The 27,970-nt window shown below is 43.3% G+C and overlaps 1 long non-coding RNA gene across 2 annotated transcripts in view; it reads left to right on the top strand.

Annotated features, from left to right (window-relative positions):
* Positions 1 to 790: 790 nt before the first annotated feature.
* LOC144823223 (uncharacterized) overlaps positions 791 to 27,970 on the top strand; it is a 94,234-nt gene continuing 67,054 nt past the window's right edge. For both annotated transcript variants that reach the window (XR_013608754.1, XR_013608753.1), the window contains exons 1-2: positions 791 to 1,179; positions 21,635 to 21,750. This is a non-coding gene — a long non-coding RNA (uncharacterized LOC144823223). The remainder of the gene's footprint in view (positions 1,180 to 21,634; positions 21,751 to 27,970) is intronic.

Genomic DNA, 27,970 nt, shown 5'->3' with positions numbered 1-27,970 from the left:
AGGTAGTGAAAACTTGTCAATAAGGATGATATTATTCAAGTGGTGTAGGTCAATGAACAGTCTAATTTTGCCAGTGCTGCGTCTCGCTAAGACAATCAGATAAATCAATTCCGATGATTCCACTGCTTCTAGGACTCCAGCGTCCAATAATTTCTCCAACTCTTTCTCCACTTCATCTCAAAGAAGGATTGAAACGTTCCTCACTTTATGTATTTTAGGACAAGCACCTTGCTTTAACACAATTTGCTGTTTAAAAACAGACTTATTATCAATCCTGCCACTAAAAACTCCAAGACACTTTGAGAATATTAATTTTAGGCATTTGATTATTGAGTGAACTAAAACTGCATTCATTTCATATTCATAGGCCTAGAAATGTCGGTCAACTAAAAAAACTCCCCATTGCAAGAAAAAAACTTGTTTTGCCCCTAAGTTTCTTTTAGTCAGCAGATAGACTTTGCTCACTTGTGCAACTCTCCTGACTTGCTGGAAGAAGACGGTTGTCCTCTAATTTACTTATCTGTTTAAGACATGTAGCTGCTTTCAAGAAGACCATTGTCCTCTAATCTACTTATCTGTTTATGACATGTAGCTGATGGACAACAGAATTAGAAGGTCTTTCTACTGATACTCAATTCTTACCTGGTGTAAAGCAAACTGACCTCGAGCTGATACGAGGAATTTCCTCTGCTAAGCAAATTCTGTATGAAGTCACGTAAGCACTGCCTTGAGTTGTGTATAAATATGGCAGAGTGAATATTGAATGTTGTTCAGTCTACACATGCCACCTGAGATCTGTGTACATTGCACCCACTTAAGTGTAATAAATGGCTTAAGAACTAAGCTCGCCTCCGTCTCTCCGCACTCCAATTGAAGATGAACAGAGTGTTGTTGACCAGGAACAGAGCAGTTTGCTTTTCACAGATGGCACCCCAGATAGGACCTCTACGTGGGACATCCAACAGTTCTTGAGTCTGTGGCTGAGGTAACTGACCTGAGACTGAACAATTGCGGGGGCCCCAATAAAACAAGAGACCAGTTTCTCACAGCTGCCATCTGACGTTTCGAACCGGTGTCCCTCAGCAACAGGATTTACCCGGCAGAGGTCCCGAACCGGGATGATTGCAGATTGACAAATTTGTCCAAGTACGGATAGACGGACGCCCCTGCATTAACCTGGTGAGGTTGTTCTGAATGCATGTTTGTGAATTTGATTGAATTGAATAGACAATTGTTATTTTGGGAGATTGGAGTTATTAGTTTTCTCATTTAGTGAGGGTCTCAAACTTTACGGGACAATGAGCAAACTAAGGAAATTAATTTCTTGTTGTTTTGGACGTCCTTTTTTGGATGAGTCACTCCCCACCCCTATGGAAGGGAGCCCAGCTTGGAGAATAATGGTGAAATTTGGAGTTGGGGTGAACCTTTGGAATAATATTTGGCATAAATATACAAAAGAGAATGAGGATTTGAGATGGCCGCTGGACGGCTCTTTTGATTTAAATAAGATACAGTATTTGCAGGAATGTCTTTTTAAGAAAAATGTGAGACAGGCAATGTGGGAAAGCTTTCAGAAGTGGGAAAAACGTCCCACTACATTAGCTTTTAAACAACAGAAAGATAGAGAAAAGGAGCAAGGGAAGACGGTCATGCAAAAGGCAAAGTCATATGACCAACACAAGCAACAGGAATCACTAGACTGTATGGATAGAGAGTTTTGCATGTCTACTACCAAAAGCTTTGTATCTCAAACAGAGGGTGAAGATTAAGTATTAGAATCATTATTAAATAGTCCACCACCCTATGCCCCTTAAGCGCCAGTCCCTGCTGTTCTGCCTGCCCAACCTTTACTGGGCCAAGCACCCAAAGGTCCAGCTGGTCGCCAGCCTAATACACCCTTTACCCAGAATGTCCAAAACATTGTGCCTCAACGTGGAAATGTCCAAATTCCAGCCCACCCAATTGGATCCCCTGTTTCAGTACCAATGCATTCCTCTCTTGGATCACAGCCTTTGGGGTCCCACTCTAGCAGTACTACACCAAATCCAACTCCTATCCTAAAACAACATACACCAAACACCCCTCCAGTGTTTAGAAAACAGAACAGGAAATCTCAATATCATACTAGAAGTTGGGATTCATTTGAGGAAACTGAAGTATTTAAGAACATGGCAAAGGGATGGATTGATAATGAATATGATAATGTGAATCTACAATCTGTTCTGGCCACCATTAAGGATATGCCTATCTATGATCAGAATACCCTCATACAATATGTGACAGTTCGGATTTGTGAATGGTGGGATTGGCGTTATGAAGAATCCCCCCGAGATGTTGTAGCAATGTGAAGAGATGCGAGGGATCATAAGATTTCCTTCACTGATATTCCAACAGCAATAGAACACTGCTTAATGTGGGCAGGACAGGTTAGGAAAAGATACCACGGGTCTGACAGAGGTTATCCTATGAGGGAAATATATCCCCTACCACCTGTGCCTGCAGCTGGAGCTGCACAGGCCCAGCCTGCGAGACCTCAGTATGTTTATGCCCCCTGGCACAGTAAAGAACTTTTAGATATAAAGAAAGATCTGCCTGACTATCACAAAGATCCAAAAAGTTTCTATGAAGATCTCCAGTCTGCTATTACTCTGTGCACCATGACTTTGAAAGATGTAGACATATTCTTTGACACGCTTCTTCTACGCGGAGTGTGGAATGGGATACGTAGAGTAGATGATGTAGCTCATTTTGGGGACACCTGGCAGAATCTTGATGGCATTGACACACGAAGAGCCCCAGGTGCGCCACCTGACCAACGCATACTTGCTATCCCTGGATTGGTGCTTACTAAGTTACAAAACACAATACCCCCAGAGAAAATAGATTGGGACAAATTGACGGCATGCAAACAGAAACAGAGTGAGGAAGTCTCGGATTTCTTCACCAGATTAGAGGAAGTGTTTAAAAGTCACAGTGGACAAGACATGTCTACAGTCACTGGCAAAAGGATATTTGCAGATAAATGTATTAATAATTTGCAAAAGCAGCTGAAGGACCTTATTACCAAGTCTGAGAGTAGTTGACCTATCAAAGACCCAGGAGATTTTCTCATGACCGCTACTTATTATGAAAATTATTTCAAATTAAACTAGGAAAATTCAGATAAAAAAATTAAAGACTTAAAAACTAAAGTGTTATTGCAACAGGCTTTTCCAGATCGAGGAAGAAAAAGGGGAATGGGAAATATGAGAGGAAGCGGACGTGGAAGAGGGGCAAGTCGAGCCGCATCGGCTCGAGTGCAGCAATGTAGGTCAGCATTAGGCCAAAATCAGTGTGCCTATTGCTTTCAGGAGGGTCATTGGAAGGAAGAATACCCTAATTTACAGGGCCAAACAGTGGTGCTTGGAAGGAGTAATTCATTGACATGGAGTGCAAGCAGAAGTGGTACAAATAGACAACATTTTATCCAACGATTTAATGACAACAGACGCCAGAATTATTTTGATAACATACAAACAGACAAAACCTTTTACAAAGATGATTATACTGACACTGACTACAATACTTTTGAACACCCTCAATAGGGCAGCCAAGGAAAGGGTGGAAGGAGGTTCATGATACCAGTCAATCAAGTTTGCCCCTACGTTACTGCACAGGTAGGGGGGGAGGAACATGAGCTCTTGGTAGACACTGGTGCTACTCTCACCTCTCTGGTTCATAATCGCTTTCCTAGGGCTCCCGTCTCCGGTAAATTTAATACCTCTGTGGGATTTCCTGGCATCCCCATTCAGAGCCCTATTTCTCAACCACTTTCATGTTACTATTAGACCTCTAACAACTACTATCCCGCTTGAGCTTACAGAAAATTGTGCTGAAAATCTGTTGGGATTAGATTTGTTGAAAGAATTGCATGCAACCATTTATTGTTCTCCTGATGGTGTCTTTATCACAATGGGTGCTGGCAATTTTAGTAAATGTTTTGTTGCAATGTATCTTATGCAGCTGCCTCCTGAGTTACAGTAAGTGAATGCACAGGTTTGGGCTTCTGGGGACAATGATGTAGGGAGAATGGAGATAGAGCCCATTGTGATAACAGTTAAAAAGGGTGTCCCCTTACCGCGCATTCCCCAGTATAAAATATCCAAGGAAGGAGAAGAGGGATTGAAAGAGCTCATCTCAGATTTGATACATAAAGGCATTATTAAAGAAATAAATGGTAGCCTATGTAATAGTCCAATTCTTGCTGTTTTGAAGAAGGGTGCTGAAGGTATGCCAGATATTTATCGGCTAGTAATTGATCTTCGTGCTATTAACAAAATTGTGGTTCCCCAGTACACTGTTGTACCTGAAATGAATGCAATATTTACTATGATCCCACCCACAGCTAAATATTTCACTGTTTTAGATTTAAAAAATGCATTTTTCAGTGTTCCTATTGCCCCAGAAAGCCAGTATCTCTTCTCTTTTACATTCTGTGGCCGCTCCTTTTCTTTCAATCTAGCCGCTCAAGGGTATACAGAAAGTCCTAGTATTTATAGCCAAGCTCTTAAGAAACAATTGGACCTCTTCACTCCATCTAAGGACTCACTGTTATTACAATACATTGATGACCTCCTCATTGCTTCTGACACAGAGGAGGGCTGCAAACAGACAACAGTGAAATTACTGCAGCACTTAGCCTCCTTGGGGCATAAAGTCTCTCTTTCCAAATTACAGTATTGTCAACAGGAAGTTACCTACTTCGGTCATCTCCTGTCAAAGGGGGGTAGGAAACTGCACCCACATAGGATACAATTGGTGCAGAACATGCCAAGACCACGCACCCAATCTGATGTCTGTGCATTTATTGGAATTACTTCTTTTTGTCGCCAATGAATACCTAATTTTTCACTAATTGCAAAACCTCTGATTGCTTTAACATTAAAGGATGTATGCATGCCACTTCCTTGGACTAATGAGTGTGAATCTGCCTTTTTGCAATTGAAAAATGCTTTATGTAATGCCCCTGCTTTGGGTAACCCTGATTATAACAAACATTTCTGTTTATATGTGAATGAAAAAGATGGCTGCAGTTTGTCGGTATTAACCCAGTCACATGGGGGAAGGACTAGGCCATGTGCGTATTTCTCCTCCACATTGGACCCAGTGGCGAGAGCTTTGCCAAATTGCTTGCGCTCTTTAGCTGCTGCATCCACTGCAGTAATGCAATCTGAAATGTATGTTTTGGGTCACAATTTGACAGTTATGGTACCACATGCAGTAGACATATTAATAAACAAAACTCAGGCCCAGCACCTGACCAGTGCAAAATTAACTGGGTATGAGTTGACACTTTTTGCTCCAAACATCACTCTAAAACGCTGTAATGTTTTGAATCCAGCCACAGTACTACCCCTCCCCGAGTCCTAACAAGATCAGAAGCATGATTGCATATTAATTACTGAAGAGGAGACTAAGGGACGGGTAGACCTGACAGACACCCCTATATCTGACCCCCAAGGGGAACTGTTTGTGGATGGTTCATGCTTCAAACTACCCGATGGCACTAGTACAGCGGCCCATGCAGTTACTACCTTGAAAACTGTGGTTGAGTCATGTAAAATACAACAAAGGTCATCCCAAGCTGCAGAGCCGACGGCTCTCACCAGAGCCTGTGAATTAAGTAAAGATTTGACTGTAAATATCTATACAGACAGCCAATATGCTTTCGGTGTCGCCCACTCATTTGGACAACTCTGGAAAGAGAGGGCTTTTTTTAATTCACATGGTAGAAAGATACAGCATGGGGGAACTAATAGTAGCATTATTAAATGCCTTAATGTTACCAAAAAGAGTTGCTATTGTTAAATGTAGTGCCCACAAGAAAATTGTAGATGAGATAGGACAGGGAAATACTTTTGCTGATGAAACAGCTAAACGAACAGCCAAATCAGAGTATAGTCTAATGTATGTTGTAGAGACGGCTAGAGGGATATCAGAAGTGCCTATGTTTAACCAGACTCTGGATTATGTTAGGGAAATACAGGAAGAAGCTACAGAAGAGGAAAAGGAACAGTGGAAGCAATATGGGCGTCAGGCTGCAAGAGGATGTTGGATAGATCTGTCAGAAAAGCAAAGATGGATGCTTCCAAATTGTTATGTTAATGCTTTTGTTACCATGGCCCACAGTCCAGCTCATATCAGTGCTAAAGGAATAGTGGCAACAATAGATCATGTATGGTTCTATGGTTTGATTCCCAGGGTGGCAGAGTCCCATGCCAAAAGATGCACGATATGCGCTACTTATAACCCAGGAAAAGGTACCCCTGTTCCAACAGGCCATTTTGCACCCCCAGATTTGCCCTTTGAAGTCTTGCAAATGGATTTCATAGAGCTGGAACGAGTAGGCACGCTCAAGTACGTTCTGGTAGTGGTTTGTGCTTTTAGTAGATGGGTGGAGGCTTACCCTCTACGGGATAACACAGCCCTAAGTACTGCAAAGGTACTTCTGAAAGAGTACTTCCCAAGATTTGGTTTGCCACGAGTTCTCTGGAGCGACAATGGGCCACACTTCATTGCAAAAGTGATGGACCTGGTCTGCAGAGGCTTGTAGATAAAGCAAAAGTTCCATGCTGCCCACCATCCTCAGGCAGCAGGCCTCGTGGAGAGGTATAACGGAATACTGAAAGGGAAACTGGGAAAGATATGTGCAGAGCCAAAATTAAAATTGCATGATGCTTTGCCCATAGCTCTGTTTTCAATGCGCAATACTGAACTCTGGAAAATGGGTTTATCTCCCTTTCAGGTAATCATGGGAAGGCCTGCAAATGTGTGGGGTGTACCTAAACATAGGAAATTTTCCGAAATTGAATATCCTCTGCTTGTTGATTATTATGACCACTTGACTAAAAAACTGCGTTTGATTCATTCACAGGTGATGGCCAGTCTCCCTCCTCGTCTTGAAGACTCAGGTCATAATCTGAGGCCTGGAGACCTGGCATTTTCAGAGGAAAACCAGCCTTGAGCCATGCTGGAGGGGCCTTGTGCAGGTTCTCCTCACCACTCAGACTGCTGTTAAGTGCACAGGGAGAAAGCACTGGATCCACGCCAGCCATGTAAAGAAAGCGCCACTTCCTTTGCCATCTGATCAGTGGGTGAGAAGAGGAGTATGCAAACAGATCCCTCAGCAAGTGCTATTTGGGGATGGTGAGGTGGGGCCACTGGAACAGGAACTTGCTGCCATAATACCCTACTCAGATATGACTCTGTTTGAGCATCCTGACGTTGTTCATCCCAGATACAATTTGCGGCCAAGGGCCGAAAGGAACTATAGACTTTGAAGAAACTATCTCTGGAGAGGTAGCAACCCATGCCGGTGGTCAAGACCGCCAATGACAGGACCTGTCACCTGAACATAAAGCTTGCCAGTGAAGCTTTTGAAGTAATGGACACTGGGGACTTAATGCCCTAGAATAGTGTAGAAGGGAATTTTGGTGATTTTTTTTATATAGCTTTGTTTCTGGCTGATTGCTACGCTGTTCCTTGATTCATCTAAAACAGGTATGTATATATAGATTAGGTTGAAAAATTGTGGACCTGCCATTAAGGCCCTTTGGAAAGATATCTTCTGACCAATTAGGAGAAACAGAAGTACTTACTCCTAATGCCCCTGCTCAAAGCCGGCAATTTTGGACCAAAAAGAGGAAAATAGTGGTGCTTGTTTGTTCTCCATTACTGGTATTGGCATTGCTGGGCCTATTTTGGTGGCTTGAAACATACCACCCTATTCATAGCCTAGTGCCTCCTACTCCTACCACATCTGAACATGAGCACTTCACCTTGTCTCCTCTTAAATATTTGCACTGCCAAACGTATAAGCGGAATACATTTTTCAAACGTTACAAAATACCCACAATGGTACAAATATCACTAATTGCTGGGTTTGTGGAATGTTACCATCCATAACACATCGGGGAATGCCACTTATTAATTATCCATTTTCATCTGGGGGGTCAGCCAAGGCAGGGGCGGAAATATTATGGGAAAACACATGGCGATACTTGCATTACAGTGAAAAAGATAAATATGCACCTGCAGACCATATCTACCACACATTTGCATATGACACCTTTAATGCGTTTGAAAGGAAGCTGACGTTTAGTGGTACTAAGATAGAAAATGAAGAATATGAAAGATTTAATACTCCCAATTGGGTTTCAGTATTCCAGCAATGAAAGGTGGAAAAGGATGAATTGCGCCCTATCCATGTATATCAAATACCAGCACCATTCTGTGTAAAAGGGATAGGAACAATAGATTTAGGAAATAGCACCCGCAGTAAAACGATTACTTTGAACATAACAACATCATGCTATTTCTGTTCACCTTTTTCCACCACTCCATCTCTGGTAACATCCAAAAATACTTATTTTGTGTGTGGAGAAAATGCATATGTATGGCTCCCTGTTGGATGGTCTGGAACATGTTATATTGGATTTCTCACACCCCCTACTTATATTGCTCCAGGAAATTACCATTAAACACATCATTTGACCAAAAGGCAGGTAAAGGATACTGTAGATCATACAGATACTTCAGCACAGCAGTTTGTGGATGCAATAAAAGGTCTGATCCCGCTTTGGGGTCCGGTAATAAATAGTAGAGACACAAGACACCTTACCAGAATATTGGAAGCCACCATAAATACCACCCAAAGTGCCTTGGCCAATATTACTGTAGAGATGCAAGCTAACCACCTTAGGACTCTGCAAAATCGAATTGTTTTGGACATATTGCTGGCAGATAAAGGGGGAGTATGCCATTTGATTGGCAGCTCTTGTTGTGTATTTATACCGGATAACGCTCCTAATGTTAATTTAGCCATACAAAAGCTTAATCGCTTAGCGGCTGAAATACACCAAGACAATGGAGACTGGACTTGGTCAGGATGGGTTTGGGGTCTAGTAACCACTTGGGGCTGGAAACTCTTCACTATAGTGTTAATAGTGGGAGGAGCTATTGTGGGGTTGTGTTTATGTATAAATTGCCTACCAATGTGTTTTAGAACATGGCTATCATTTTGCAAACCCGCACCTGCATCTATTCACAAGACAAATGCCATGTTCATGCAACAAAAGGAAATATCAGACTTAATGAATATTCAAATTTCATGAATGAACTTATTAGTTCATGGGCCGTTTGAGAATATTAATTTAGGCATTTGATTATTGAGTGAACTAAAACTGCATCATTTCATATTCATAGGCCTAGGAATGTCGTTCAACTAAAAAACTCCCTATTGCAAGAAAAAAACTTGTTTTGTTCCTAAGTTTCTTTTAGTCAGCAGATAGACTTTGCTCACTTGTGCAACTCTCCTGACTTGCTGGAAGAAGACTGTTGTCCTCTAATTTACTTATCTGTTTATGACATGTAGCTGCTTGCAAGAAGACCGTTGTCCTCTAATTTACTGATCTGTTTATGACATGTAGCTGATGGACCACAGAATTAGAAGGTCTTTCTACTGACACTCAATTCTTATCTGGTGTAATGCAAACTGACCTCGAGCTGATACGAGGAATTTCCTCTGCAAAGCTAATTCTGTATAAAGTCATATAAGCACTGCCTTGAGTTGTGTATAAATATGGCAGAGTGAATATTGAATGTTGTTCAGTATATACATGCCATCTGAGAGCTTTGTACATTGCACCCACTTAAGTGTAATAAATGGCTTAAGAACTAAGCTCGCCTCAGTCTCTCCGCACTCCAATTGAAGATGAACAGAGTGGTGTTGGCCAGGAACAGAGCAGTTTGCTTTTCACAACTTTTCCAACATCGTTTTAACAACACATTCCCCATCATCAACTATTGGGTTTCCAACGGTATATACAGGTTGCCTTGGTCAAAGCATCCCAACACTGATGGACAGCTTTTTGCTACATATAGTTTTCCTACTGCCTTGCAGTTCTTAAACCTGAAGGTTAGTGTTCTAAACCCTTCTAAATCAATTGTTTCACCAGAATACCCTTTCAAATTAATGTCAGGGTTGTCCAGTCTAAAACCAAGTTTTTGTACAAATTTCTTATTCCAAACATCTTAATTTATGATGGTATGTGGGGGAACCTGAATCGGCATAAATTTACAAACTAACCTCTCCTAGAGACATTGTGCAAATAGGGTTTTTTAACATCTGGTCATCAATGTTCAGCATACAAGACTTCAAGTCATCACTTATGTTATTAATTTGTTGGGATTTGCATTGCATAAATTCCTCTTCACTTGAATTCTTGTCAAGTGAACACTAATATTTGTATTTTTCTTACAAACTTTGGAAAAAGGACACACAGTACCACACACGGAACATTTATGCTTCAAAGCTGGACATGTCTTACCATATGCTTAATGTGCATTGCTATCACAACAGTCAGGGCCAGCTTCAGCGATGGTGGCGCCCAGTGCGACATTTTGTGGTTTATGTTACATAAGACAATGAGTATTACAAGGTGTAGGAGTCTCTGATACTTGTATGCAGTATATTTTAAGAGTCTTTGGTCTGAAGAAGTATAAACTCTGGATTTAAAATGTACCACATTGGTTGGCTTAACTAATAAGAATGTATTTCTACCCGAATGAACACAAGCAACATTAGGCTAATGAAAGAATGTGGAAAAAAACATAACACTCCAACTTATACCATGTAGTTTGCAAGCATTTCTTTGAAGACATTTCATAGCTCAATGTGATATATTATAGTTGTAACTTATGAATTGCAAGTGGGGGTGTAGCCAGCCTAGGCAAGATGGCAGACGGGTTTTAGGATCGCCTCATCGGGAGACCCAATAGCCATAATTGACAGCCGCCATCCATGCCTGGGAAGCTCTTGCTCAGAATGAATTGGGGTGCAGAAGCTGGTGGGACACTATTGGGCTCCTTTTGCGGAATTCTCTGAGCACGGGGAAGCCGCCTTGCGGGCTGAGCCTATTCTGCCCTGACGACCACGAGGAAGGCCTCAGGCGTGCAATGTGTGTTGCCGGTGAGCAACTCCAGCGCTGCCTGGCTGGAGTGGAGGTGCTGCAGGATAACCTGTGCCCCACTCCACAGCCTGTGTCTGGTGCGCCAGGCAGGAGTGGGTGGGGTAAGGCAGAGGCATCCTGTGGTGTACTCTGGGACCTGTCTAGTGTGAGTACCGCTGGGAGAGGGGGTCTCGGTGATCTTGTCCTTCTTCCCCGGGCTGGCTAAGACTAGGCTCACATAAGTGTGCCTGGGGCCGGTCCCTGAGGCGTGAGAGGCAGAGCGGAAGGTGATGTAGGTGCTAATACAATGTGTGGAGATTTTAGGAGTGCTCCCTGAGGCCTGCCCATAGCTTGAGTGACTGAGGGTGGGGAGAAGGTCCCCCATCCTCTTCTTTCTTTTCCCTGAGACTGGGCTGAGTGCCGGGGAACGTGTGGGCTGGACACTCACTTTACCACTACAACAAAGGAGTGCAGACACGTGAGGAGCAACCAGTGTCTGCGAAGCCTGGTGTGTGTCGGCAGGTGCGGGCAGGGGCCTAACAGAGCCAGGACGGCCTAAGCCTGGCTTGAGACAGGTAATGTGATGAGTCTGGTTGAGGAACACGGGGGAAGAGAGGAGTAAGAGGGGACCCCCCATTGGGGCCCCCATTGGTGCAACGAGAGTGCTTCCGTAGGTGCAACACTGGGACTGCTCATGTCCTCCTATTTTGAGGAGATAGGGGAAAGTCGGGTTCCACAGTAGGACAAACTGAGTTTGCCATACAACCAGAGTGAGGGATACATGCGGATGGTACCATGCCGTGCCAACCTGGACGATACTAGTGCGTGCCAACGAACACTCTGGAGCATACGATCCATGGGAAAGTTTCGTGCATGTTTGGGCTATCACCTCTTCTGAGGTCGCCTGGGGAGAGAGTTGTGGGTTCTATTGGTACAGTTGTCATGCGGTTCCCCCAGAAACGTATCCTTATGCTGTAATAATAAGATGGCTAAAGTTAGCATAATCACGTGGAATGTCTGCAGCATAGGCACCACACGGAAGATGCATGCAGTCCAACAATAGCTTAGGAAGTGCACTCAGATCGCTTTGATACCGGAGACTCATGTGGCAAGTGGCAAGATTTTGTAGAATAAGAAGCCTGATGAAGATCCTATGGATGTCAGCTATGTTCCTTGTCCATTTACTACACTCAGGAGATGGGGCCCACTTTCTATGTAAGTCTTGTAGTCAATGGTAGGGGGTGAAGGGCCTTTTAGACTTTGGGTGTCGTGAGTCATTAAAATGAGCTAGTCCTGGTCTCCCAGATTCTCCCTCAAAGGCAGGTAGGAATCAGATGTGTCGATGGAGATACAAAAGTATATCCAGTAGCTCGAATCAACGGTAACAAATCAACAGGGTCTGGAATGCCTAGTAGAAATCTGGGTTATCCACATTCTTCCTGAGAATCTAATACTAGAAACAGATAATCTCAATTTTTTGGATTAGTTACTGCCCACCTTAGATACAACCAAAAAAACAGAAAGCCCACCCATCTCGCTACAAAATAGGAAGATCCCTCCCCCTTCTTTAGCAAACTCTAGGAAAGCCCTCCTCGCCCCAGAACCATGGGTCCTTGACCATAGGTGCCGCTCGCAGCAGTTTTGCTTGCCTGTCCGTTTGGAGGAGTTTGTATCGTCAGGGACTGCCAGGACCAGCAGCCCACTTTCGCCACAGCTGTGTCCTCTCCCTCATTGCTCCCGCCCTCTGGCTGCACGTACTTATTTGACCATTCCTTCCAGCTACGCGGGATGCGCGCGGGCGCGCACCGGGCGAAGTCCGGGCAAAGGGCGGGCCCGTTTAAGCCCGTTGTAGCCCGTAGGAGACCGGGCCACCCCTCTTTCTTTTGCAACAGAACGGGCACGCACCCTGGACACACTGTAAGTACTTTTCGTGGTGAAGATATTACCAGTACTATGGCAGTACGTGAGAGTAGGAGCAAGGGTCCTGTCAGTCATCTAACGGGAACATTGGACAATTTTATAACAAGGGCCAATTCGGTTATTGACCAGGGCATTATACTTATGGAACGTAGGGTCTCCCAGGATTTAGCCATGGCCAAAAGATCCTCCATGGGCCACTTTGCTAATGCTCGCACCCCTGAGCGGGCTAGGGGTGCAAACACGAACACTGTTTTAGCGATTGTAGTACCTATCCCCCAGGATCAGGTCGCCACCTCCCCTGTTATGCAATCTCAACTACCGGATAGTATTGAGACTGAGATTGCCTTCGATTCCACTGCGGCTAACCCCCCTCAAAGACCTAACACCCGCCAGTTGCGGGAAAGACGCGAGGGTGCAAAACCTAAGAGGAGCGGGTTTCCGCCAATACTGTTAGTGGCATAAAGGCTAAACTCGCTAAAGGTTCCGGTGATAATCTCATAACAGCTAGAAATAAGGGGGGGCGAGGAACAGAGGCCTACTGATACTGTTGACCCATCACTGCCAACTGTAATAAACTCTGGTGAAAATTCACAATGTGAGGACACAACTATTAATGGATCAGTGATAGGGGAGGACCCCCTATTTGCGAAATTGAGCGCCCTATTGAGATACTCTCTTCGACCGTTTGCAGAGAGATTAACCCGTATCGAGCAACAACTCTCCAAGTTTGAAGATGGTATAATGGGAACTCTAGATAATATTGTATCAAATGTGTTGGATCAGGGTAATTCTCACTTGAATACTGTAACAGGTGGCACTGTACTGCCTAAATGTCCAACTACTGTGGCACAAGCACCAGCAGATAATTCTATTGCACAGCCTGTGAGAGCTACTGCTGCTTCAAATATATCGTCCAATATTGTTGGTGTGGGACTTTTACCAATTGTAAAACAGGGTGGGCGGGCTGCATTTACGGTGGGCCCTAAGAAGGAGTTCAGGATTGATTTGCCCCCGGAAACAAGCCTGTACTTGGTTGTTTTGACAGGGGTTCCTGAATTAACCACTCCTAAGTCAGAAACGTATACCACCCTGAAAAATAAAGTCACCTTTTGGCTCAACAAGAACAGACCACTTCCCCATCGTATCACCAGTGAAATACTGATGGTACGAAGGGTGTCTTGGGTGGGTCACAGCCCTAAAACTGTAGCTGGCGACTGTGTTGGTGAATTTCAAAGACCCAAGCACTGTAGAATATATTTGTAACTGGAGGCACTATAGCCCTGGGGCACTTATTGAATCTAGGCCGCTCTCTTATTTTTATCCTTCCAATGATCTGTTAGACACAGAAGGTGGATGGTCCACAGTACCTCATGGTGGTGTGGGAAGGGGTGAGAAGGGCATGCATGCCCGACTATTATCAGCACAGAGCCAAATTCCGTGCCATAATAGGTACAGTGGACTGACTACACTGTAGTGGGACGGAGGCATTAGGTTTTGAATTCAGCACGAGAAATGGTAACATTGGGGGGATGTGGTCCCAATCAGAAGTCAACTGTTGGACGCTCTGCCAGAGCCTCAGGTTTGTAACCAGAGGAGCGAGCTGAGACCCGGCAATGATGGCCCGGAGAATATAGAGCTGGCCAACGCACTGGAGTTGCCTGAAGAATCCCCAAGAGAAGGTGACTATCTGGGGAGAGTTATCACCAGCTCCAATGCCAGAAACTCAAGGTCCATGCTAATAATGTCATGGAACGTGGCAGGTTTATCACAGAAATTAAATTGCCAAGAATGGGGTTCCTTCGTGGATAGAAATGACATATGTCTCTTTCAGGCGACTTGGGCCAGGGAGGAACATTACAGAGTGGGATTTGCTGCTCTCCATATTTCCGCACGCTGGGGAGGCAAGGGACGTCCATCAGGGGACCTCACCACCTGGGTTGGTCTACACCTGGGCTGTATGGGGGAGTCTATCTCCACTAACTCCGACGATATCCAGTGTGTGCTCCTGAAGTGGCCCAACTCTTTAAAACTCGCTATTGTGAATGTTTATTCACGACCGGTAAGTCCGGCTAATGAGTCTGTCACCATTGAGGAGTTATCACACTTCCTGAACACCCTCCCTAGTGATCTCCACCTTGTGGTTGCTGGTGATCTAAATTGCCACTATGAGCCCCTGCAGGGGCTGAACGAGGGAGCCTTTACGGGTGAGGATGAATATTGGGGCAATTCCGCCAGGTCAGTCGCCCTGTGCTAAGGCATGGTCACCTTTGGCGATTCAGATTATGGCCCTTACTTTAAATAACTCGATTAGAGCCTGTCATGGTCGGACCCCTTCCGACATCCCGTAAAAGTGTACTTTTAATAAAAGGGGCCAAGAATTACGGCTTGATTACATTATGATGGAGACACGGCAGTGGTCCAAGGTTATCGATTTTGAGGTAATTAGTAGGGCCGACAGCGATCATAATGCACTTAGTCTGAGGATGGATTTTTTAGGCCCTAAAGTCATTGAAAGTAAAGGCCCGGTAGATCCAGGAGATGGGAAGATCTTATCCAATAACAGACGCAGGGTTAAGTGGGGGAAAATTGTGGATTCGCCTGATGAATTTCTTAAATTTATAAAACAATTTTACCCTTGCTTATGGAGCTAGACGTGTTAACTACTCAACCACCGGTTCTAGATTTCAATGATAAATTACAGTCCCTGCATCAGGAATTGGTAGTCTGCCTAGCTGATGTTTTCAACCGTCAAGTCTCTAACAGGAGGAAAGAGACGCCTGTATCTTCTTGGTACAACGCCTCCTGCAGGAAGGCTAAAACAGAGCTGCTTGCGGCTTTTAAGGAAGGGAGTGACAAACATAAAATCCGCACTCGGAGATCATTTTATAAGGAAATAATGAACAACGCAAAGAAAGAGTGGGACATGGATAGGTGGACCAACTTAACCTCCGCCCTGGAATCCAGGGATGCACGAAGATTTTGGGCAATAGTCAGCACAGGGTCTGGAGAATTAAAATCTGCTATAGAACCTAACATTGCATCTGGGGTTTGGGAAGATCACTTTAAAGGCCTATAGAACGGGGCTTGGAAACTATGTCGGCACCTGTAATTTTAACTGCCCAGCTAGATGAGCTGGAATTCACCGTAGAGGAGGTTTGTCATGCCATAGGGAAACTTGTCCCGGTAAAAGCACCTGGCTTTGACAAACTCCCTGGTGACTTTTTTATGAATCAACCTAGGATTTGGGGTCCTTATTTACATATTCTCTTTAATGCAGTCTTAAGAGGCATGGAGGTACCCTGTACTTGGCTGGGAGCAGAGATAGTCCCAATATATAAGAAGGGTTCTCCTCCCCTCCCAGCCAACTACAGGCCCATCAGCCTCATTGATGTCCTCCAAAAAATCTTCACAGCTTATTTTGGATCGTTTGCAGGAGTGGATGGAGGAACATGATGTCCTCAGTCCGCTTCAGGCGGGGTTCAGGAGGAACACATCCACCATGGATCAGATCTTTCGCCTTACTTTACTGGAAAACAGCGAAAATAGAGGGTGGCAGCCTCTACATGGTGTTTGTGGACCTCCGGTCCGCCTTTGATGTAGTGCCTAGGGGAAAACTTTGGGCGGTGCTCCCGGAGTTGGGCGTCCCACATGAATTACTGAGGGTCTTGATGAGGCTGCATGAAGGGAATTTTGCTCAGGTCAGATGCGGGAGGAATGGTGCGCTGTCTTCCAGATTTCCAGTTACGAGGGGGGTGAGGCAGAGGTGTGTACTCGCACCGACCCTGTTTTGCCTCTACGTAAATGGTGTAATATCGCATCTGGATGCGGTCCCCAATAATGATGCACCTAGGCTGGCTGGCAGGAGGGTGCCGGCGATTATGTTCGCTGACGACACGCTCCTGCTTTCCAAGTCTCCAATGGGGATCCAACGTGTATTGGATGGGTTTGTGGATTTCTGTCAATGCCGCGGATTGGAGATCAACGCGGACAAGACAAAATTTATGATTTTTAATCCGCCGGTATCTACCCGCCCCACTCCATTTTTGGGATCGGTAAGGTTGGAGAGGGTTCAGACGTTCCAGTATCTAGGGGTCACAATAAAGGAAAATTTTGTCTTGGGGCCCCCAACAAGTCAAATCCCAACTGAAGCTGTCCCAATTGGTGGGGGGAATTCTCAAACTGTCTAATACATCATCATTTAAACCGGTGAGCCCAGCGCTGCAGATTTACAAAACCCAGGCGAGGGCAGCAGTACTCTACGGTGGGGAGCTCTGGGGCACTCTTGTAGGTCCGAAACTGGAAAAACTGAAAACAAATTCATCCGGCAGCTACTGGCGCTCCCCCAAAGCACACCGCTTCTTCCGCTGAGACTAGACCTGGGCTTGAGTTCCATAGAGGACGAGCTAGCACTAAAACCCCTTAGGTTCTGGCGCAGGCTCTGGACAAGGCCAGAACTGCTGAACTATAGGCTAGAGTTTAAGGAAGTTTTAAGTTTCAATGGTGCAGCAAAAATTCCCTGGTTTGTTTTTATCAAACAGGAGTTTGCCAAAATAGGTCTACACGCCCTGTGGTATGATTCTGAAAGGGCGTGTCGTGAGGTTTCAGGCAAGTCTCTTACGAGGATTTTTATGGAAAATAAACTGAACACGATACTGTATGACTCATGTTGGCACCCTGACTAATTTGTTTCTTACACTTAAAATATCTTACTGTTTTGAGGATTTTATGGATGTTATCTATCCCATTGGATAAAGGAAACTCTATATACAATGGAGATACGTTACACTACCCTTAAGGGCTTTTACATGCAAATGCTCTGCCTCTACGAAGAAAAGTTGTCCTGGTAGTTGCTGTAGCTCAGAGGATGAACTTCATATACTTTTCTTTTGCCCGGCCTACAGCAGACCCAGGAAGTATTGGCTAGTTCCGTTATGTAAAAATATGGGTTTTGTACGATGTTTACATGCTTTTAGAATCCTAAAGACAGACACGTCTGGACATATTGTATTTGCACTTTCGAAGTACTTATCAGCTATGTGGTCCAAGCGACAATTCTTAATTGCAAATGAGTGCTAGGTTGATTCACTATTTTTAAAACAAAATCTGATGAATTGTACTGTATTGTATGACCTGTGTAAATATATGTTTTATTTGTATTCTTTTATGGCAAAAAAATTGCTGAAATAAAGATTATTGACTATGACTATGACATAGGTTTAAGGTGGCTCAGATGAATGATGTGTCATTACAAAACGCCTGGCAAGACACCAAACTCAAAGATGGTAAACCCAAACCTCCCTATCCTAGGTTTACCGTAATTAAGGGTCTTCTGTATACGATTGGGAAAGTGGGAGATCAGCAACAAATACTAGTGCTCTTCGACTTTAGGGACCTAGGGTTAACTAGTTAGTAACAAAATTAGGGGAGGTCCACCCTATTAAAGCCATAGACCTTACAAAAGGCTATTGGCAAGTCCCCTTACATCCTAAAGACCAGAAAAAGAACACGTATGCTAACACCAATGCTTTATATAATTTCACGGTTCTTCACTTCGGCCTCCATGGAGCCCCTGCCACTTTCTAAAGACTAATGAAGACAGCCTTGCAGGGCCACCAAGAGTATTCATCTGCCTAATTAGAGGAAATAGTGATGTATAGTAAAACCAGGGAGGACCACTTTCAATATTTCCGAGCCATCCTGTCAGAGCTTCAAAAAGCCTGGTTACATATCAATGCTAAGAAATCCAAAATTTTCTAGGGCAAAGTGAAATATTTGGGTTATCTATTGGGAGAAGGCATGATTGAACCACAGGTGGAGAAAATCAGAGCCCCTTTTCCGAAAAACAAACGAGATGTTAGAGCCTTCGTGGGATTATTGGAATATTGTAGAAGGTTTATCCCTCGATATTTGCACATGGTAGCGCCCTTAACGGATCTCCTAAAGAAGGACACTACTCAGAAAAACTTCAAAAACCCTTCCCCTACTGTGTTGGAAAATGTTCACCAGTTAAAAAAATCACTCACTACAAATCCAGTGTTTTGGTGTCCCAACTTTCAAAAGCCATTCATTCCACAGACTGATGCTTTTAATGTTGGCATGGGGGCGGTATTCTCTCAGGAAGACGAAGAGGGAAACAAGAGACCCGTGGTCTACATCAGTAGAAAGCTATTCCCCAGAGAAGTGGCCTACCTGGTCATTGAAATGGAGTGTCTGGCAATTAAGCGGGCCAATGAAAAACTCCACTAATATTTGGATGGCAGGCCTTTTCTCCTACATACTGAGCATGCTTACCTAAACTGGCTTAGCAGGAATGAGGGTAAACACTACAGGGTCCCGGAGTGGTTCCTGTCCTTGCAACCATTTCAGTTTGAGGTACGTCACAGAAAGGGCAAGGATCAGGGTAATGCAGACTTTCTCTTGCGGTATCCCCTTTTCCCCTATTGGGTAAATCTTATGGAGGGGATGTGTCACGGGGGAGAGGACATACATGAGGTCCTACCTTGGTTTCCCGCAAAGCCTGTGAACCCTGCTGCAATACATGTACCACCTGAGAAATGAGGACGCCCTTAATCATGGACTCTGTCCACTTAAACAGGAAGTTGATGTAGTCCAAGGGGCGTGGGCAAGAGGCAGAGACTGGAGCGTCACAGGGGAGAAGAGACAGATGCCGGGAGAGACCAGCATTGCCGTACGTTTGGAGGAGGGGTGGTGACCTGAATTGGGAAAGGAGGATCCCCAAGGGCTGGAGGAGAGAGAACAGCCGAAGTATCCCACGGACAGGAAGAGCAAGTGAGAAGACCTCCATGCGAGCGAAAGGAAGAGCCTAGAATGTCACCTTGCACAGATTCCCCAACAAGACACCATAAAACCCTGTCCCACATACTACCAAATTGGATACTGAGTACTTATCTGCCCTCTTATCTCTCTTATACCGAGGGAACCGACGAGCGTCACCAAGCAAGACATCGCCAAGAAGGCAATAACGCCAGTCCTATGGCAGAGCTTAAGAGGAGACTCTCTGTAACATAGTCAAATAAAACACTTTGCAATAACTGAATAGCCTCCGCTATGTTATTTAGCAGCTTCCCCGTTAACCTAATCTCTCACAGTCCGCAAGGATGGAAGGTCAGAAGAGTGTTGGAATCTTGATATGGCCAACATATTTGTGCTTGTGTCCCAAATGTGCTAACTCTAGCTACTAGGGCAAGACTTGGTGAAGATGGACGGAAAAAGGATGAAGAGCCTCAGATTAGCACCATAGACAGAATCCCTTCCACTTTGCCTTACATATGTTATTAGTATATTCTGCCCTTGCCTCGGCCTGAATTTCTCTGCAATCTGAAGGAGCATCCAGTTGAGAAAACCCACTGTATCCAGGAACAAAACTAATATTTTAGAGAACCCCGGGTGTGATACAGGACCTGGCTCTGGCACTTGGAGCGAAGAGCAGTCTGTGACCTTGGAGGGTTGGGAGCCATCTCTGAGAAGTGGATTTCCATGAACTGGTATTGTCTATGCTACGTTGGAGTGACTAGAATAAGCCAATATGGTTCCGTTTCACTTTAACAATGACTTCCAGGATCTGGTTAGGAGAAGGAAAAGCACATATGTATGCCTGACTGTGCAATCTGAAAATGCATTTCCCCCATGATTCTGCCTGAACATTTCTGCTTGCATAAATGTATCATTTTTTATTTGCTCGAGTTGCAAACAGGTTAAATTACCATTCCACCATGCTTCAGACACGTTAAACAGGTGAGGACCTCCCATTCATTGCAGTCCTACATTGTGTGACCTAGCACATCCGCTTGATCATTGTCCGGAAGATATTCTGCTCTTAGGGAGATGCGATGGTGTATGGCCCAGTGCCATTACAGCTGCTCAGAAAGCGTTGGGGACCTCCTCCCTCCTTGTTTACCTACATACAACATGGATGTTGTCCTTTTGAATCAGCGGAGATGACTGTTGTATACACGACAGAAGACTACATACCTTGTCTGATTGCCCTCAACTCCAGTACATTGATAAGTAAGGTCTTGTTTCCTAAACCGCAATCGCTCATTGCCACACGCTGAAGGAGATACCAACCCGTGGGGGGATCTATGTAAAGCAAACTTGAAGTCACCTGATTAGTTTTACACAACAGACCTGAAGTACAGATTCCAGGAGGGTGGAACTTACTAAATATTGAGCATTCTTCTTCCATTCAAAGAATCTAACCGAATGGTGGATTCCACAAAAGTATCACTGCGCATTTCCCTGCCAGAATCACTGAGGATCACAAACCGATATCTATCTTTGGCTGTCCTCGTCGGTTTGATTGTCCTGAAGAAGACCCGTCCTGTCGCTGGTTCAAATAGCGCACAATTTGGGTTGAAACGTCAAAATCTGTACCTAGTTTATGTCCTACAGCTCCCTTACTCCAAAAACCAGAAATAGAACCGGCACTAGGTCTCTTGGGATAGCTTGAGAAACAAATTGTTAAAGGACAGACTCTCTCTGGAGAATACATTATATGTTTGTAACTCATCCTAATTGTATATATTGTGACAGAAGTTTTTAATTATCTCTGCCAGGATAATTTGTAAGTACCTCTATGGTGTGGAACCGGATTTGAGCAATAGAATGTCTGTGATCAGTTCAATGTAACGCTAGGTTGGAATTAACATTGTGCTTTCGAATTCTGCTCTTATGCTCTGTTAATCTGATTTTTATTTTTCGCTCAGTTTTCCTGACATGGAGCAAGTCGCATGGACATTTGATAGAGTAAATGACATTGCTCGTGTTGCAATCAACAAAAATGGGTCAAACACATTTTTTCTCCCGTCCTAGGAGCACCAAGGTATTACCTGTTGTGACATTGTTGCAATGAATGCAATTCAAACATTTTTGGGTACTGTTCGTCTGGCAATCTTGAGGTGGTGTCTTTGTCGACAAAATTTCTTTTTTGTTTCTTGATCTAGTATATGCAACAGTGTTTTTTGTACGAAGAACCCATGGAAATCTGGTTCATGTTGTAGTAATACCCAGCACTTGTTGATTATATTTTAATCTTTCTAGATTTTGTGGAGAATTTAGACACAAACACTACCCTTGTCAACTTGTCATTTGTTTACTTTTGCAAGTTTCCTGCGATTCATTGAGAGTTCTTGGTGCTCATGATCCTACATTTATTTGAGGAAATTCTCTCCTGTGGAACAAGACATTATTTTTATCTGTTGGTTTTTTGTAGAGGCTTGTGTTAAATCTGGTTTTGCGGAGCTCGATCCACATGTCAAGGAACCCCAAACTGGTCCTGCTAATTGTGTGGGTAAATTGAAATCTAGGATTCCTGGTATTTAATGTGTTGATGCTGTCTTCCAAGCAAGCCTTGGTGTTCTTTCACATTAAGAAAATGTCATCTATGTAGCGACAGAAAAAAAAATGTATCTGTCCAATGGGAAAGCGTGAGTATATAGTCATATTTGAACTTCACCATGTAAGTATTTACATACATAAGTGCACCTGCAAAACCCATAGAAGTTCTGCTTACTTGGAGAAAAAAATCTATTATTTCATTCAAAGTTACTTTGATGGAGGCATAAATGAAGGAGTTCTAAAAGAAAAACCTTATCTTATATTGGGTTGATGTAGTAGTGTACACTCGATTGCCTCCAGCCCCTTTGAATGGGAGATTGAAGTGTACAGGGAAACAACATCAATGGTGCAGAGGTACTATTCTTCTTCCCCTCTTTGCAGAAGTTATTCCAGACGTCTTAAAAAAATCTGAGGTATCTTGAATATATGTGCACCAGGATTTTACGAAAGGTTGAAGAAAGCCATCAAGGTATTACCCAAGGGATTCAAATAAAGAACCACATCCAGAGACTATGGGTCCAAACGGAGGATCCACCATGGTCTTGTGGATCTTCGGTATCATGTATAGTTTAAGTCTGTGTGGAAATGTAGTTGATAAAAAGCTTTTGGTGTTTTCGTCAATCCAATCAAAGTCAAGGGCTTTATCCAGTATTTTGTTTAATAATGTGGATATCTCTGCAGTAGGATCTTTATCCAGGAGTAGATAAATAGATTCATTTTCAACATGCCCCTTAATTTTGGCCTGGTAGAAACACAGGTCCATCATCACCAGAGCTCCACCTTTGTCAGCTTTTTGTAAGACAGTCTTTCGATTACGAGCAAGCGATTGCAGCGCGCTGTATTCTGCTCTGCTTAAGTTAGCCTTCTTGTTTCTAAAGTTCAACGCTGTCAAATCTTTTTTCACTAGAAGTTCAAATGTGTCTAAAATGTTATGAGATACGGGTGCCTCAAAGGTGCTTTTAGGCTTAAAAACCAGTGAGTCTGGATCATTTGATGTAGCTTGTGTGGGTGCCACATTTTCAAAAAAGTTCCTTAACCTAATGATTCACATGAATTGAAAAAGAGCCATTTCACTTTCCAGGACTCTGCTGTTATAGGCAGGAACACATGAAGTGCCCCTGTTGAGCACTGCTCTTTGAGTGGGTGTTAACAGAATGGATCATATGTTAATCACAAGGCTTTGTTCTGGCTCCTCAGGCTTTTCTTGTTTTTTTTTCTTTGTCCTCTGCGAATTTTTTTGCGGTTTCTTGTTGTTTGTCCTGCGTTAGATCAGGCAGTTTTCCCGAATCCGGGATTATGGACAAAAGAGAGGAATAATTATTATATGTATTCTCAATATCAGTTGATGTGCTTTACAAGTTGCCAGGTCTTAATATTGCCGTTTGAAAGGGAACTTGTGACGTTTCTGTTTCTTTACCCAACACTACACTTTCTTTTGAGGACGTATTTGCTTTTTTGGTAAATCTCCTTTGGGAGTATACTTCTGCCCAGGCGGATGTCTTGTTCAACTTTCTAATAAATAGTGTCACGTTTAAATTTCCTTAACTTACTTTCTTGTAGCTCCTTCCCATACGTGTTCAGTTTGCGGTTTAGGTCCTCAAGTGTGTTTTGCCAGTTTTCTTGTTCCATTCTGCTTGATAAATCGCGCATGACACACTAAATTTCTTCCTCCAAGTCATGTATAGTTTCCAAAAGTTCTTCAATTAATAGTCGTATTAAATCTAATGAACACTTGTTTAAGATTGCATACCATTTCTACATGAATGCACGATCATCTTGTAGTCTGAACAACATTGGTTTAACCGCTAATCTTAGTCTCAGGGAGATTCTCTTTACCTTATGGTATTAAATGAGTGTTGAAGTGTTCAAACGTTGGTTAAGTTCACAACGTGTTAAATACTCTAATTGTTTTAACTGCTGTGTTATCGAGCCACTCTGTACATTGAAAGTTTTGGCTTCTTGTATGAGTCCATAAATCTCCAAAGCTTCTTCCTGAGTGTATGCTTTAGTAGTTGCACAATTCTCCGTAATATTTCAAATGGTTTAAAAAGACATGGGTTTGTTTTCAAGACATACTTCTTGAAAAGCTCTTTAGTGTCTGACCAGTTGTCTGACCCTTAGATCAAGGGTCAGAGGGTACCACAGACTGCTTAGAAGTCTTTACATGATACTTATCTGATTAGCTCTTTGAAGACTTACCTTTATTTTAGGAGGTATAAGCCTGATCTATAGAATAGCCAGTGCTAACCTTCTTTCTCTGTTTTTGAAGGATTTCTAAGAAAAAAATCTTACAAATTTTAGTTTGATGGAATATGATTAGGATGTGGGCAGTAGAGTTATTTTGTATGTGGATAATCTATATATATATATATATTCTTTTTTCCACAAGCTTTGCAAAATGTGGCCTTTTAGTGAGAGAGGAGGGTGTGCTGGCCTCTGGCTAGAGTTTGCGTCATTTACAATTAAATGAATAGGATGAAAATGGTCTGTTTAAAGCTCAATGTTATTGAGTGTTATGTACACGGTTACATAAATATTGTTTACTGGGAGCTCCCAACAGGGAAACAACCTTTACAACGCAGTCATCACATCGCACTACATTTACAATGCAGTCATTACATCGCAACATCCTTTACAATGCATGTCACTGCAACGCAGCCATTACATTGCATGTCACTACAACGCAGGCATTACATTTCATGTCATTACAACGCATAATATTACAATGCATAGCACCCCTACACTATCCAACACTAACCCTACTGTTGCACCCCCTGGAGTAAGAATAGTAATTTTTACCCCTACACTATTCCAACACTTACCCTACTGTTGCACCCCCTGGAGTTACAATAGTATTTTTTACCCCTACACTATCCAACACTTACCTTAAGTGCAATGTAATGGTGTCCGTTGTAAAGGTATAATGCAATGTATTGGAATGCGTTGTGTTAGTAGTTTTAAAAAATGTGTTGTAATGGCATGCAATGTAAATATATGCGTTGAAAGGGATGTTGCGGTGTAAAAACTGCATTGTAAAGGCATGTGTTGTAAATGTTTGCATTGTAACATCATACATTCCTCTCAACCTGACAACGTGGGATTATTCAAGCATGTAAATCTATGAAAGATCCAATGCATGGTAACTAAACTCAGATGTCGGGTTGCTATAACATATTAGCTATTGGTGAGAGCTGCACAGCGAATGCTGCTTGTGGTTAGAGCTTGTGCATTGAGGCAGAGGTGTGCATGCTTTGGACAACACAAGCTTTTTTCCCTTCTCCCCACCAAGTTGATCAGCATGTACACAGGTAGAGGTGGGGCTATGAATGTATTATCTATTTCAGCACATCTTAAGGCTGGTGCAGGAACGTACCAATCAGAAGCTGCAACCAACTCAGTACACTACATGTTTCTTCCAACTACAGCCTTTTTTTGGTGTTTGGGGAAAAGAGATCTGCAGGGGCAACACGTGCTAATAAGTGAACTGCCCGTATCCGCCAGGTAATAACTTTTGTTAACCACTCACCTCCTCGTTGTGCATCCTCACTTGCGGCTCAGGCCCATAAATGTAGGGTGGGTTAATTAATAGCCATTTTTTCCATGGCTGTGGCTAGAACTCTTAATTTACATCAGTCAGAGTTCTGGTAAAAGCTCTATTCTTGTTAATAGCAGTCTTGCACAGGGTTATCCTTAGATTATACTGACCGACTTCAAACTTTAGTCTTAGCAATACCCAATGTACACCAAACATTCTCTTTTGATAATGTTCAATCATTTCCAGTTCTGCGCTTGAGAATACCCAGTGGCCCTCAGAGCTAGGCACGGGCTTAACATAACCCACCCTAACACAGACTAAGCTTTTGCCACCGAGCACAGTACAGGCCTCACCAAGCTATGCCCACGCCTGTCTGCTCCCTCCCTTGGATTGGTACCTGCTTATGCAAGTGAGTCAAAAGGCAGCTGTCCCTGGAAAAAGCAAACTCGGCATACCCCTTGCCTACCAATGGAGCACTCCCATCTTCCCATTCACCTTCTAAAATCAAATGTAAGTTACTTGTGATCATTTTATACTCTTTGTTTTAGGCAATTGTGTGGGAGGCACTTGCCCTTGGGCTTGTGCACTAAATATGAATTTATGGATTTCTTTACCCACTTAACACTTGTCATGTGACCAAGTGATATCTTAAACCATACGTTTTTAAAAGTTTATTTCTAAACATTCCTAACCACATTTAAGATTACATGTACTAATATATTTAAATTGTAGTTGCTAAAACTGACTAATTTATGTACACAATTCTGGAAATACTAATAAGATCAACTCCGGCATCTATAAGGAGATCTTGTTTAGTAGTGTGCCATATCATTGGTAGTCAGCCAATCAGGGTGAGCGGATCAGGAGCAGACCCAACTCAAACCAGTTCTGGAGTTCTAACTAATTGTATGGCTTACTGCACAAACCCCATAAACCTCAGAGATACAGATAAATAAATACCAGAGATTGTGTAATCAAATGATAGCGCAACAATTGATCAAAAATAAATAAATGATAACTTTTGTAACTCCTGAAAGGGGGATGATTTTCTTTAGGGCCTTATTGACAAAGAAATCACAAATCTCAGCACAGAAGGTTTGACTACTCATGCTGATATTTACAACACCAACACAGTTTGTCGAAACACCGAAGACATACTCCATCCAACAGTTCTGGATTTAATACCAAAACTAGAGTACGTCTGTGTCAATTTGCCAGATGACTGTGGATTGTTTGCACTGTGCACATTCTGCCCTTGAACTCGAGTACTTGTGAATTTCACAAATACTTTTTTATCCCTTACAGGGAAGTAATTTCAGTGAAAAGGTTCCTCATACCCTGTGGGAAAGTAGGATCTGCTTTTATGGTTACCCCCACTTTCGCATGGTGCCAAGCTGCTTTTAACTAGTCTGACCGGGAGCCTGCTAGTCAGGACCCCAGTCTCTCTGCTTTCTCCCTTAAATTGTTATGTTCAATACTTAGGTACATCCCAGAGTGGACACTGAGGAACCCTTATAAGTCCCTAGTATATGGTACTAATGTACCCAGGGCATAGGTACCCCAGAGGTCCCCCATGAGCTGAAGCATGTACCACCCAGTGGAGACCATTCAAACTGGAACTACAGGCCTGCCATTGCAGCCTGTGTCCGTTGGTGCTTACTAAAGATACAAGTTTCCTATATCTAGGGTCACTGCACTTAAAATCTATAGGTCACCCCTATAGCACAGGCCTTAGCAATCCTGAAGGCAGGGTGCTTGGTTCTAAGTGTGAGGGTGCCCCTGCATGAGCAGGACACCCCTACAGCCTATGGAGTCTATGCTCCTGGGTTGTAAGTGAAGCAGCCATATATCATATACGATTCAGAAAAGGGGGTGGCGATGGACAGAGCATCTGAATTAAACAGAACACTCATACCCAGTCAAATGATCAGGGCTTGACCCATCACGAGAGCTTCACCTTCATGCAAAAAGCCTGTTTCTAAAGAAAGACCACGTCACGTTTTTAGAAAAAACAAGCTTAGTTTAACTAGAAAAGCTGCAGTGCTTAATTTGTGCCGGTGCTTTCCGGTGCTTAGAACCGGCCCTTAATTATTAGGGCCGGGTCTACACTCAAAGCTGCATTGCATTGATTTTAATTAAGTTTCTGCACAGAGTGTGTGTTACGGTGAAC

The sequence above is a fragment of the Lissotriton helveticus genome, chromosome 1_1, assembly GCF_964261635.1.
Source record: "Lissotriton helveticus chromosome 1_1, aLisHel1.1, whole genome shotgun sequence".
Lineage (NCBI taxonomy): Eukaryota > Metazoa > Chordata > Amphibia > Caudata > Salamandridae > Lissotriton > Lissotriton helveticus.
Note: the sequence above shows the minus strand (reverse complement) of the source record. Positions and strands in the feature narration are given on the sequence as shown.